Raw genomic sequence first — 13,211 nt, 5'->3', positions numbered from 1 at the left:
GTATGTGCCAGTATTTTCTTTCTTTTTAAAGCTGGATAATATTCCACTGGGTGTATAAACCACATTTTTGTCTATCCATTCCTCCACTGATGGACACTGGGTGCTCCCACCTTTACGTTATTGTAAATAATGCTGCTATGAATATGAATGTACAAAAATCTGTTCATGTCCTTGTTTTCAATTCATACCCAGAAATGGAATTGCTGAATCATTTGATAATTTCACTTTCAATTTTCTGAGGAACCACCATACTGGTTTTCCAGCAGCTGCCACAGTTTACATTCCCACCAACAACGCACGATAATTCCAATTCCTCTAATCCTTCCACAACATTCTTATTATCTTGTTTTTATTTTGTTTTTTTATTTTTTGTTTGTTTTAATGGTAGCCATCCTAAGGGATATAAGATGGCATCCCAGTGTGGTTTTGATTTTCATTTGCCAAAGGTCTAGTGGTGTAAAGTGTCTCTTCTTAGTTATTTGCATATCTTCTTCGAATACATGGCTATTAAAAATCTTTTGCTCATTTTTTAATCTGGTTGTTTGTTTTTTGTGTGTTGTGTTGTAGGAATTCTTTATATATTTTGGATATTAACCCCTATCAGACTTGATTTGCAAACATTTTCTTTCATATTGTGGGTTGTATTTTCATGCTATTAATTGTGTCCTTTGCTACACAGAAGTTTTCTTTTATCTTTATGCAGTTTAATTTATCTATTTTTTCTTTTTTTACCTGTTCTTTTGGTGTCATATATGATGATTTATGTTTTTGAAATATAATTATATTATTCATAATTCTATTTTCTTTTCTGAATATGAGTGTTACATACTTGGCCTTAACTGATATCATTACATTTTCTATAAACTTAACTATGTTGTTACTTGATTGAATAGTCACTTCTACTGAAAGGATTATTGCACACGTGAAAAGCAGTTTTTCCTTCTGTTAAAAGAAAAAAAATAGATATATGCAATTCCTACCTCATTTGAGCCTGCCATTGGCATCATTTCTAACTTTAATGTATTACTTCCCCTAATTATTTGTCTTTCTGAATGTAGATTACTACTTTTTATGTAATACAGTAAAGATTTAGTAAATAGAATCCCTGTAATGGAAAACTTACACATTACTTAATTTTTTATATTGAAGTAACTAACATGGAAACAAATCATAACTAAAAATATAATGGCTCTATCAGTGTTTCTAATAATTGCAGTATTATTAGAATTGCTATTGTAAGAGTTTTAAACATATAATGTTTTTTATTTTTGCCATAATTCAAAGTTTATTCAAGCCATGTATAAAAGAATGCATCATACCAATGCCTAGATGTTGTCAATAGACACTCTAGAAAAAAACTAAAGCCACCATCCTTGATGTTCTGCGTGTGCCAAATACCCTAAGATCAGCATTTTAAAATTAATTCAAGAGTTAGATATTTCTGGATGAATAGCTAGAAACAGTAACTGCAATGTTAAAACCATATGTGTGGTTCTAAATATCAAACAGCTGATTTTATGCCTTATTTCTTTTGAACTCTCTCATCTAGCTAAAGTTGTAATCCTCATATGACTTTGCAAACTTATTCTACCTATTATTTCAAGTCAGTTGATTATGTTAAAGCAATTAATTATATTTCAAACAAATGAACTCACAAATATTGATCTAAGTTTCAGAGAGAGCCTTGATTTTTTGCATTCTTAACCAAAGCGATTTTTATGAATCGATAAATTAGCAGTGTAGGATAATAGATAAGACTTCCTGTCTAGGAGTTTCCTGGTGGCTTGGCAAGTTAAGGATTTGGCATTGTCAAATAGAACCTATGGTGCAGGTTCTATCCCTGGCCCAGGAACTTCTGCATGCTGCAGGCATAGCCAAAAAGAAAGAAAGAAAAGAAAGGAAAAGAAAAACTTCATGTCTGGACTCTGCCACTTACAAACAAGTCAAGTCCTATAATTTCACTAAGTTTTCATTTATTCATCTGAAAACTGGGAATATACCAACAATAAATTATTGAGTACCTAGAAAGAGTATGGTACAGGGCATTGAACACAGTAAGAGTTCCCAAAAAGTAGCTGTTATGATAATTGTTTCACATATTTATAAATAATAATTAGAAAAAATTTATAGTTATATTTATCTACTCTGCATGAGATTGATAGTGACATTTGAACAATGTAGAAGTGCCAAAGCATTCTAAAAAATTGTGTTTACTGAAGCTTTGGTCCATGCTTCAGCAGCAAAGAACCAGAGAGATATAGAGCTGTTAAGTATTTGAATTCAATCCTGAGGTCTCCCAAATATTTTAAGTCACTTAGAAATACTTAACTTCATTTATTCAAAGTGTTTGAAGAATAGATGTTATGGTCAGTTGACTTAATGATCTAGTTCCTAAAGAACTGCTATTTCACCACTCTAGTGAAATATCTCTGGCCATGTTTGGCAAAACTTGAAAGAAAAATCCTTTTCCCTTCACATCTAATTCAACTCTCCATGGCATTTCCAGTAGTTGACCACTCCTTCCTTCTTAAAACCCTCACTTGCATTGGCCTCCCTGTCCTCACACACATTGGTATTTCCTCCAAAAGCCCCTTCTCAGATCTTTTTTCTACCTGATTTCTCAACGTTGGTATCTATGACCCTCCTCTCCTGTCTCTTTACAATGTCTCTTAGGTAATCTTACCAATTTTCTCAGCTGTAAGCAGTAACTGTCAGATGATGGAGCTAAAATTTACATCTCCATCTGGTCCTCTTCTCTGAACTTCAGACTGCATCCAGCTGCCTACTCAATATTCCCACTCAGAGGTCACACAGACATCTATAACTTAATACAAATTAAATTCTTGATTCTTACACACACCTGGTTCTTCTTATGCTCTTCCCAATGTCAATAATTAGGCCCCACCAAATTCTCCAACTAGATACCTAAGCACCACATGGATTCCTCTGCCTCCTGTATCACCGTCTCCCACTTCCAAACTATCAGCCAAGACATGGAAGCAACCTAAGTGTCTGTTGACAGAGGAATGGATCAAGAAGATGTGGTACATATACCCAGTGGAATATTACTCAGCCAAAAAAAGAATGAAATAATGACATCTGCAGCAACATGGATGGACCTAGAGATTATCATTCTAAGTGAAGTAAGTCAGAGAAAGACAAATACCACATGATATCACTTACATGTGGAATCTAAAAAAAAAATGATTCAAATGTATTTATTTTCAAAAACAGAAATAGACATAGAAAATGAATTATGTTTACCAAGGGGAAAGGTGGGAGGAGGGATAAATTAGGAGTTTGGGATTAACATATACCCACTACTATATATAAACAGCTATTCAACAAGACCTGCTACATTGCACAGAAACTATATTCAAGATTTTGTAATAATTTATAAGAATCTGAAAAAGTATATGTGTGTGTGTATGTATAACTGAGTCAATTTGCTCCACACCTGAAACTAACACAATATTGTAAATCAACTAAACTTCAATTAAAAAAAAAAACACACCATATCAGTGTTACCCCAAACACATCTCAAACCCACCCATTGGTCTCCAGTCCTCTGCCACTATCCTAGCTCAGGTTGCCCCAGTGTAGACTTCTCTCCAGCTCCCTGACTGACTTTTCATCCACTATGGGCGCCTGACCAAATTCACTCTCTACATAGTAAGAGAGAGCTTTCCTCCAAATCACAGCTGGATCATGTCACTTCCCTATTTCAAACTCTTTAATGTTTTCCAATTGCACTTTGAGTACACTCCTGAAGTCTTTCTATGGCCTAGAAGCCCCAAACACACTGGCCCTTACTCATTTCTCCAGCTAATGTCTTATTCCTCAAACACCCTGACTCTTTCCAACCTCAGGGCTTTTGTACATGCTATTTCTTCATCCAGGAACACACTGCATCCTGCATCTTTCATTTACAAATGTTACTATGTGGAAGGGCCCTTCCCTGACCAATAAGTGCCTTGACTCTTATTCTCTAGGTCAGACTCTTCTCTACACACAAGTTTATTGTCCTCACTCAACTCTAAGCTCCTTAAAGGCAGGGACTATGTGTCTTGTCTATCACTATAGCCTGGTGCCTATCAGTACCTAGAAAAGCAGGGACTCAATAAATATTCTTTGAATTAAAAAGTAAGAAACTAGAAGAAAATCATGGACTTGGAGAATAGACTTGTGGCTGCCCGAGGGGATGAGGGAGGGAGTGGGAGGGATCAGGAGCTTGGGGTTATCAGATACAACTTAGAATAGATTTACAAGGAGATCCTGCTGAGAAGCATTGAGAACTATGTCTAGATACTCATATTGCAACAGAACAATCGGTAGGGAAAAAAATGTATACATGTAAGAGTAACCTGATCCCCATGCTGTATAGTGGGAAAAAATAAAATTAATTTTTTTAAAAAAAGTAAGAAACTGACAATTTTTAAATCTTGAGACACAGTGAATTATACCTTTGTTTAAATCTGTTGACAATAATTTAATCTTTATTTTATAATTCTTAAGGTATTTAAGGATCTTACGTATTTCAAGGGTCATTATAATATATATCTTTTCTTTTTGTATTTCCTAAAATGTATTTCCTATTGGAGGCTTCTGTTGTTCTGATGATCCTGATGAGAGATGTATTCCACTCAGCTAGGGACATTTTAAAAAACCTTTCATCAAAGTTTCAAAATTAATCCTTGTATATGGTAAAACAAAATAAACAAAACAAACCAACAAAACTCCACCTTTCCCAGATCATTAACTTCTGTTGCTGGCAATTCCAGGATTGACCCCAACAAAACTGTCAAGGGCAAAACTTCCCTTGGAGTCTTTCTGGACCTTTCCCCCAAACCATTCTCCCTGTCCCCAGGTACCTGCTAGCCTCAGGTTGCTTTTTGTTGTCCTCAACCCACCTCTGGTATCTGCCCTGTATTTCTTGATTCTGTTTTTTTGCCCACCATCAAAAAATCTCCTTCCTCCTCAAAACTTGCCTGTTTTCTCTCCAGTCCTCTCAAGTTACAGCTGGGTGACTATCAAGATAGTTTTACATATGAATCCAAGCCAATGTTATCACAGCTTGATGTGCTGCTCTTCCCAGGTAAGATTTAAACTTTCACCTTCAATGCTTTCCTCATGGAGTAACTCCTATAGAACCTCAGGATAATATATGCAAATACTGAGGTTTCTAAGAGTCTTCAAATCACTTTTTTTCAAACTTGTACAAAGATGGCTCTCGATGCATTTTAAGAAGGCTATGGAGATGACTGGTCACACACATGGTCTCATTTTCTGAAGCAGAATTTCTTTTGTATATGCTATTTTATTCACTACTCATAAAAGCTGAGAGAGAGGTATGCCTGACCTTAACATTAGCAGAGTACAGGGCAAGAGATTCATATTCTACCTGTCTAAATGTTCGAAAGTTAAAAATAAAGCTAATAAAACTGATAATAAATAAATGTTTTCTCCTTTCATCTTGGCAAATATGCTTTTGCCAAGAACTAAAAGCCAAGGTCACGTTCAGAATTGAATAGATCAGGCTGCAATAGATGCACTGGCCTCGGCCTGGACCAGAGCTCCTCCCTTATTCCCATTCCTGGTTCCACCTCACACTTGCAGGAACAGGCCAGTAGTTTTGTCCAAGCTTTGTCGAAACAATGGCAAATGCTTCTCCTTGACCACCCCTTGGGCCTAGGAGTGTTCACACCAGTGGCTTGGTCTGTCCCTGGGAAGACGGACCCAAGGAAGAGGTCTGCCAGATCCTGCAAGAAGACTAAGGGTCATTTAGTCAGGGAATTTCAGATCTTGGGTATCCAGAGCCTGGTCTATAAGCTCTGGCTTAGGGTAGGCAGGTCCTCTTACTTCTATGGATACCTATGCCTCAGAGCAGGTGTATGGACAGCAAAAGACCATACTGGGCCTCCTAAAATGTAGAGCCCAGAGCGGGGACCTCCTTGCCTGGTACCGACATGAAATACTAAAGCTCACAGAGAGGATCCCAGAGCCTGGGGTTCAATCCTGGTCCTGATCAACTAAAAATCCTCTGCTGTTACACCATGATATTTACCATCAGGATGTGGGACAGACAATCACATCCTGATATGCTTCCATGTTTTGGCTAATCTCCATCAAGAGTCTAGCCAAGGAGTTCCTGCTGTGGCCCAGTGGATCAAAGATCCAACTGTAGCAGCTCAGGTCATGGCAGAGGACAGAATTCCATCCCTTGCCCAGTGCAGGGGGTTAAGGATCCAGCACTGCTGCAACTGTGGCAAAGGTATCAGCTGCGGCTCAGATTTGATCCCTGACCTAGGAACTTCCATATGCTGCAGCCGAGGTCATAAACAATTTTTAAAATTTTAAAAAAGAGTCTAACCAGACTCCCCACAGTTCCTTCCTAACACTACAAAGTCAAAGCCACCACTGTGAGTGTCCCCAGTACTAACCGTGCTGAGGAGACAACACTCCTGGAGACCAAGAGCCCTCTAAGATCATCCAGGCAGGGCTGCCTGCAGTTGATTTCTCATTGTGACAACAGCAAAGAGATGATGGCTGCCTAAGGGCATCCCTCTGACCTTGACCCAAGCCCATCGTTCTTACCACCCTTTGCCAACCAGAATATTTGTGGAGACTGGTTGGGTTAAGGGAATTTTAAGAAGCTATGTGTCCTTCAATCTTTCTTAATTCAGTTCCTTTTTTTTCCTTCTTTTTTTGGCTGCACCTGAGGCATGCAGAAGTTCCTAGGCCAGGGACTGAACCCAAGCCACAGCAGTGATCTGAGCCACTGCAGTGACAACACTGGATCCTTAACCTATTCACCCACGTGGGAACTCCTAATTCAGTTCTTGAAATTTTATAAGCATATTTGAGTTAGGATATGGACTTTTTAATAATTCCTTATTAAGCTATATTTGCATACAGAGAACATCAAGAGGAGGGAAGGAAACACTAGGAAATCTTAATCTTTCATTCTATCCATAAGATGAGGTCCTACTATGTGCCACTGCAGATACAGCAGTGAGGCAAATAGTCTCTGGTTTCACCCTGGTCAGGGAGATCACAAATAAACACATATGTCATCTCTGAGAGACAGACACTAAGAAGTAAAGGAAAGCAGAACAGGTAGACAGAATGATGGAACAGAGGCTTGCTAGATAAGACGGTCAGGGGCCATCAGAAGTAAACCAAACCAAACCTGCCTACATAACATAATAGTGTTACTACTATGCCACAGGACATTTTATTTTTTTTATTTTTTGGCTTTATATGTCCACATTCACAGCATATGGAAGTTCCCAGGCCAGGGGTCTAATCGAAGCTGTAGCCACCGGCCTACGCCAGAGCCACAGCAACGCGGGATCCGAGCCGTGTCTGCAACCTACACCACAGCTCACGGCAACGCCGGATCCTTAACCCACTGAGTGAGGCCAAGGATCGAACCCGCAACCCCATGGTTCCTAGTCAGATTCGTTAACCACTGAGCCACAACGGGAACTCCAAACTTGGGAGATTTTATAATGCTCATTCTGCATCTCTGAAATTTGATCTTAGGTAAATTTTGGCCTTAGGTCTTGGCATTAGATCTAATACCAAATAGAAAATAACATGAAAAAGACAACTGAAAGAAGAAAAAGAGAGGGGTAAATAGAAAGAGACCACTGATTCACTTTACATAGGCTCTCACGTGAGCAACACAACATTTTGACTTTAAAAAGTAGGCCTGATTTGTTAAATGACTGAAAGAATCCATGTCTTCAGAGTATTCATTATAAAAAAAAATGCTGGAGTTCCCATCGTGGCTCAGTGGTTAACGAATCTGACTAGGAACCATGGGGTTGCGGGTTCGATCCCTGGCCTCACTCAGTGGGTTAAGGATCCGGCGTTGCCGTGAGCTGTGGTGTAGGTTGCAGATGCGGCTCGGATCCCGCGTTGCTGTGGCTCTGGTGTAGGCCGGTGGCTACATCTCTGACTGGACCCCTAGCCTGGGAACCCCCATGTGCTGCGGGAGCAGCCCTAGAAAATGCAAAAAAAAAAAAAAAAAACAGAAAAAAAATTTAAAAAAAAAATCAAAACAAAACAAACAAATGTTGTATGAGTGGGTAGTCCAGAAGGTTTGATTTAACAATCACCCCTTCTGGACTACCCTCCAATGTGCTTGTACATAACTCCACCAAGGAAATCTGGCCATACTGTTATGAAGTGACATATCTTGTAAATAAGCAAAAACAACAGGTGTTACACATCTGTTCTTTTACCAATCTTTAGAATCTATCTTTAGTGAAGCTATAGTAGGGTTTATAAACTATTAGATAAAATTGGCTGGGAAGTCATGCTTACTCAGTTAAAAATCCAAGCCAGCAAGAGGACAAAAAATCCTCAAGAGCTTAGGACTTGATCTAGCATTATTTCATAGTTTTGTCATTAACCTTAGTCATCAAATTGAAGTTAGTTAGCAGAAGTCTTTCGCAGCTTAGGCAACATTCCTACCCTCATTATATTCTATAGAAACCTCTTGATTTTTTATCTTTTAATTCCAGGCATTATCACTAATTTAGGAACCCAAATTAGAAATTTCAAAATGATCTGAATTCATTCATCCCCCATAAAAAATCTCTATCAAAGTCTATCTAATCTACTTTTAAAATGTTTTCTGACTCCCTATCAACTTCCCCATACACACACACACACACACACACACACACACACACACACACACAAAATGCCTTAGTCCACATTCTCATCATTCCTAGTCTGGAAAAGTGTGATAGACTCCAAGAGTTTCCTCTCTTCTAGGCCTGTACCCCACAATTCCATCTCCCCATTGCCCAAGAATTCTATTTCTAAGGCAGAAACCTTACATGTTCTGCTTTATTAAAGTCTCCTGGGGAAGCAGGCACTCAAGGCTGTGTAACAGGGTCTCAACTCATCTGACCAGACTCATGTTCTATTACCCACTTCCAAACAAACTCTACTCCATCCAACTCTTCACAATTCCCCAAACATGCCAGGCTTCTGCACATGCTTTTTTGGCTGCTGGAATGTTCCTCCAATTCTTGCTCCATCTGGTGAACATTTACTCTGCCCTCCACATGTAGTTCAAATGCTGTGTTCTCTCTGCAGTCTGAAAGCAGCATCACAGAGGTCATTACCACTGCCTTGCCATCCACCAGCACTCAGGACCCAACCCTGCTTCAGCACAGTCTACACTGCATTGCAGTAACTTGTGTGCGTTCTGTCTCCTCTTGATACTGAATATCTTGGAGAAAACAGAGCGTATCTGATATTTGCATTTTGTTTCAACCTGGCATTGAATAAGCATGCATTTGATCAACTTGGAGGATGAGTATATTCTAAGGCAATATATTTGGGCTAAAATTAAATAAATGAAAGGTTAAAACCAAGTAGTATATCTAGATGGAGACTTAACATTTATGGAAAGATACAGATGAAAGGAAGAATCATAGAGAAATAGAGGAAATACTACACAAAAAAGGCTCAGTGAACTTAATTTCAGTTATTTAGCGAGACAAAAATAAATACTATAAACGACTCTTTCTTTACTGAAAACATGCTCCCTGATTCTTGATGTTAATACTCTAAAACTGAACAACTCTATCACATTTTCTCAAAGTTCTGCTGTTTCTCCTGTCACTTCAAAACTAGTGCTGACATTCCAGGGGGTCTCCAGACTTAGCTGCCCTTGGGTAGACTGAACCAACTCTTTCCACCTCAACAACGTGCTGCTCTTATTGATTTCTCTGAACTAGGATTGTTGCCATTAACTTTTTGGATTCTATTCTCAATTTCTGTCATCATGACTGGCCCATGTTTTGTCAGATTTTAATTCTCTAGCACTGTTCCCACAGATATTTCTATATCAATGGCCTGTTTTAGGTGGTTTCCTTGGATGACCACTTCAAATTTTAAATTAATATGTGTATCTTTTTGCCTAACCTATCAACTTTTCCCAATGTTTCCATTTGAAAACTCCTACTTACTTTCTGGCAGAATAAACTTGCCATCTCAGGGTTAGCTCTGATGTATCTCAGAGAAGGATCAGAGGTGCTTTCGGCTTCACATGCTCTGCATGGATTGGACAGGCCTATTTTTCCACTCTTTTTTTTTTTTTTTTCTTAATTCCACTCTTGCATCGGCTATCTTTCTATCCATTTCCAAATGCAATGTACAACTTCCTCACCTGATTATCTCACCAGTGGCCTATAGAATCACACCCTAAATAGCCCCAGGTCCCTCTGAGTCTCTGCTCCAAGCTCTCCTTGGCAGGCACTAGCCACTCTCCTCATCTCCAGTTTTCCTCCAAGCCTGGATTCTCTATTGTACCAGGCACATGACAGCTCACCCCCATCTCTAAGCCTTCACACATGCCTTTCCTTCTGGCTGGCAGGCCCTCTCTCCTGGTCTCTTCTGCTAAGCCTCCTTATTCTCTGCCTCTTTAAGATATACATCCTCAACGTGGCCTGCCTCAAATATTTTTTCCAGCATCCTCTCCAGATTATATATTAGCATCTCTTTAGCTTTGCTCGTTTGTATTCCTGTTAATTTTTCATTCCTCCTTTGAATTTGTATTTACGAAGCCAATCAGCCAGACAACTGTGGTTTCTATCTCCATATCTTCCCCTGCCTTTAAACTATCCATTCTGTGTACCCACAGGGTATTTCTGTCTGCTGGAAAACATGAACTAAAACTGCAGCAGGAGAGATTAAGCTGAAGGACCAGAAAGTAGACTGGGAATTTTCCATTTCTGGAGAACAGCACGGGCTTCCTTCTGTTTTAGGTGGTTTCCTTGGATGACAATGCTTCAGGTACAGAGATAATGTTCCAACAGTGGGAATAATCTCAGCTTTCCATCACCTCTTTGCTCTTTCTCTGACCTTTTCCTCTCAGGTTCAGGGTCTCCCCTGCTCTATCACCCACTTTCACCCTCCTTTCTCAGGAAATCCCACTTAGAATCCTGACCAATTCCAGACAGCAGGCTGGACAACACCTCACAGAGGCTCCAGCCTGTTACTTTCTCCACATTCGATCCCCCAGAGAGCCAGAGAATTTTCTAGCCTGGGGATCACCGTCCTCTTTTCCACCCTGAAGAGATACTTCCCAGGAGGAGGCTTTTAGGCACAGGACATGCGGCACCATCCGAAGATCTACTCTGCTCCTCTTATGTAGGCACCTATCAAAGATCTCTAAGTGGGGGTCCCACCATTTTCTCTCTATCGACCAATCAAGGAGATTCTGAAAGACTGTCACACAGCTGAGGAGTTTTTTGTTTTGTTTTGTTTTTTTAAATCCCTTAAAGAATGACTGTGGCTCTTGTTTGGGGCAGAAGCAGCACCACTACTGCGCACTCTCTCCTCTGCTCCATCTTCAGGAGATATAAATTCCTTTTGAGCCTCCGGACCATCCTCCCATCTGGTTTCTCCTTGGCCTTCTCCTTCAAGCAGAAGATGGAAGCAAGAAGTCTTGGAACTGGGGGCTAGGAGAGGTAGTGCAATGGTATCCTTTGCTCCTATTTCCCAACCTCAAGCTGTGGCTCAGAGCACTCGCTGCTACAAATCCTGGATGGTTCAATGAAAACTATGCATTTCAGGATTCTGGGTCTTCCTCTTTTTCACCCCCAGCCCACAGTCCCCTGAGGCTGGCTGCCCACGTGTCCTGGAACCCTGCTCCTCCCCACCCTCGGCCAATCCCCGTCTGTGCCTCTGGCTTTCCTGCAACCCCGGCCAGTCCACCCAATTATCTGCCCACCGACTCGCCTGCTCGCTCCCTCCCCCAGAAACCGACGCTGGGGCGGCTTTCGCTTCCACGCCCCGTGCTCAGGATAAGCTGGCGAGCCCCCGGCCGCAGCAGGTTTGATTCCGGGCCAGCAAACTTCTCCGGGACCCTGCAACGCCCGGGCGGGCCAGAGGCCCGCCTCCTCCCCGGCCTTCGCGGCTGTGGGGGCGGCGAGGACGGCGGCCGCTCTCCGTCCCGCCTCGCGGCGCGGGCTGCGGGTCTGCTAAGGCGCAGGACCTGGCGCGCCGGGAGGAGGGGGCCCGGGAGGCTGGGGCCCGGGAGGCCGAGTCCCGGGACCCGGCGCCGTGCCCCCGGGAGCCGCGCGGGGAGAAGCAGCCGCAGGTCGGAACCGGTAACCCGGGCGGGGAGGAGGTGCCGCAACCCCGCGTTTCCTAATTTATGCCCCTTAACTGTTTCCTCGCATCCAGGGAAGGACGGCTCTAGACAGAGACCAAAAAATAAGCTCTAACGGCATGAATTCATATCGAGTTTGTGCATTTCACCCCAAAGATATTTTTTTCTTCTGTATTCAGTGTCTGTTCTCACGCATCAGCAGCCTCCTGGTTCTGCCTTACAAACACAGAGCCGGCAGAACCACCTAGAACTAAGTATAAAGCCCGCAGCCTGCATTATGTGAACACATGAACACGACCTACAGAATGCGCAGCGTGTTCAAGCGGCCAGGTCGTGCTAAACCTTACTGGTCCCATGCTTAAGCTACCTATCCGAATGCGTAATCGCAGGTGTGCGGTATTTATCCGCCCGACCCATCTCTGTGTGTAGCACGGTTTCCAGCTTTTCTGGAAAAGGGAGAAGCACGCGAATGAACAGAAACGCGAGCGGATGACCGGAGCCGCGTGCGTGCGAGGGAGCGGGTGGGAGGCAGGGTCGCGGCGCGGCGCAGCTTACCTTGACCGCGTGCCTGGCCCCCTCGGAGGCGCAGCAGAGTCCGCGCGCGGCTGCCGCACCGCGAGCAGTGAGAGCCCTGCGAGTGGGGAAGGGGGACGCATCACTGCCCTTATTAGTCTCTCCCCGTGTGACCCTCCCACTCGGCGAGGACGGAGGACTCCGCGAGACAGGACTCTGCCAACTCAGGCCCAGGTTTACTTAATTACAACCACGTCTCCTCTGAGGCGGCAATAATGCCTTGCAGGCTTCTGTTTTATTAGCGGTTTTCCAGATAGAAGGTCGGGTAGGTGCAAGCGCTTAAGAGTTTGGCACTTCTGATTGTGACGTGTCTTCAAAGTATAGTGTATGCGGCGAACATTCACAGGTAGCTAATTGGCTTTTTAACAATTGAGCTGAAAAACAAAACAAAACAAAAACGGTACCACTTATGTTTCATTTTTTACTCTTATGTCAGTTTAGACAAAGTTAATCAAGAGAGCCTGCCGGGATTCTAGTCATGTTCGAGGTTGTGAGGCAT

General features: G+C 42.1%; 1 protein-coding gene across 3 annotated transcripts in view; it reads right to left on the bottom strand.

Moving 5' to 3' along the window:
* Positions 1-12,925, bottom strand: part of COL19A1 (collagen type XIX alpha 1 chain) — a 345,293-nt gene extending 332,368 nt beyond the window's left edge. For all 3 annotated transcript variants that reach the window (XM_047760063.1, XM_047760070.1, XM_047760080.1), the window contains exon 1: positions 12,695-12,925. The gene's annotated coding sequence lies outside the window, so the exon portion shown is untranslated. The remainder of the gene's footprint in view (positions 1-12,694) is intronic.
* Between the last annotated feature and the right edge of the window lie 286 nt (positions 12,926-13,211).

Source organism: Phacochoerus africanus, chromosome 2 (assembly GCF_016906955.1).
Source record: "Phacochoerus africanus isolate WHEZ1 chromosome 2, ROS_Pafr_v1, whole genome shotgun sequence".
Taxonomy (NCBI): domain Eukaryota; kingdom Metazoa; phylum Chordata; class Mammalia; order Artiodactyla; family Suidae; genus Phacochoerus; species Phacochoerus africanus.
Note: the sequence above shows the minus strand (reverse complement) of the source record. Positions and strands in the feature narration are given on the sequence as shown.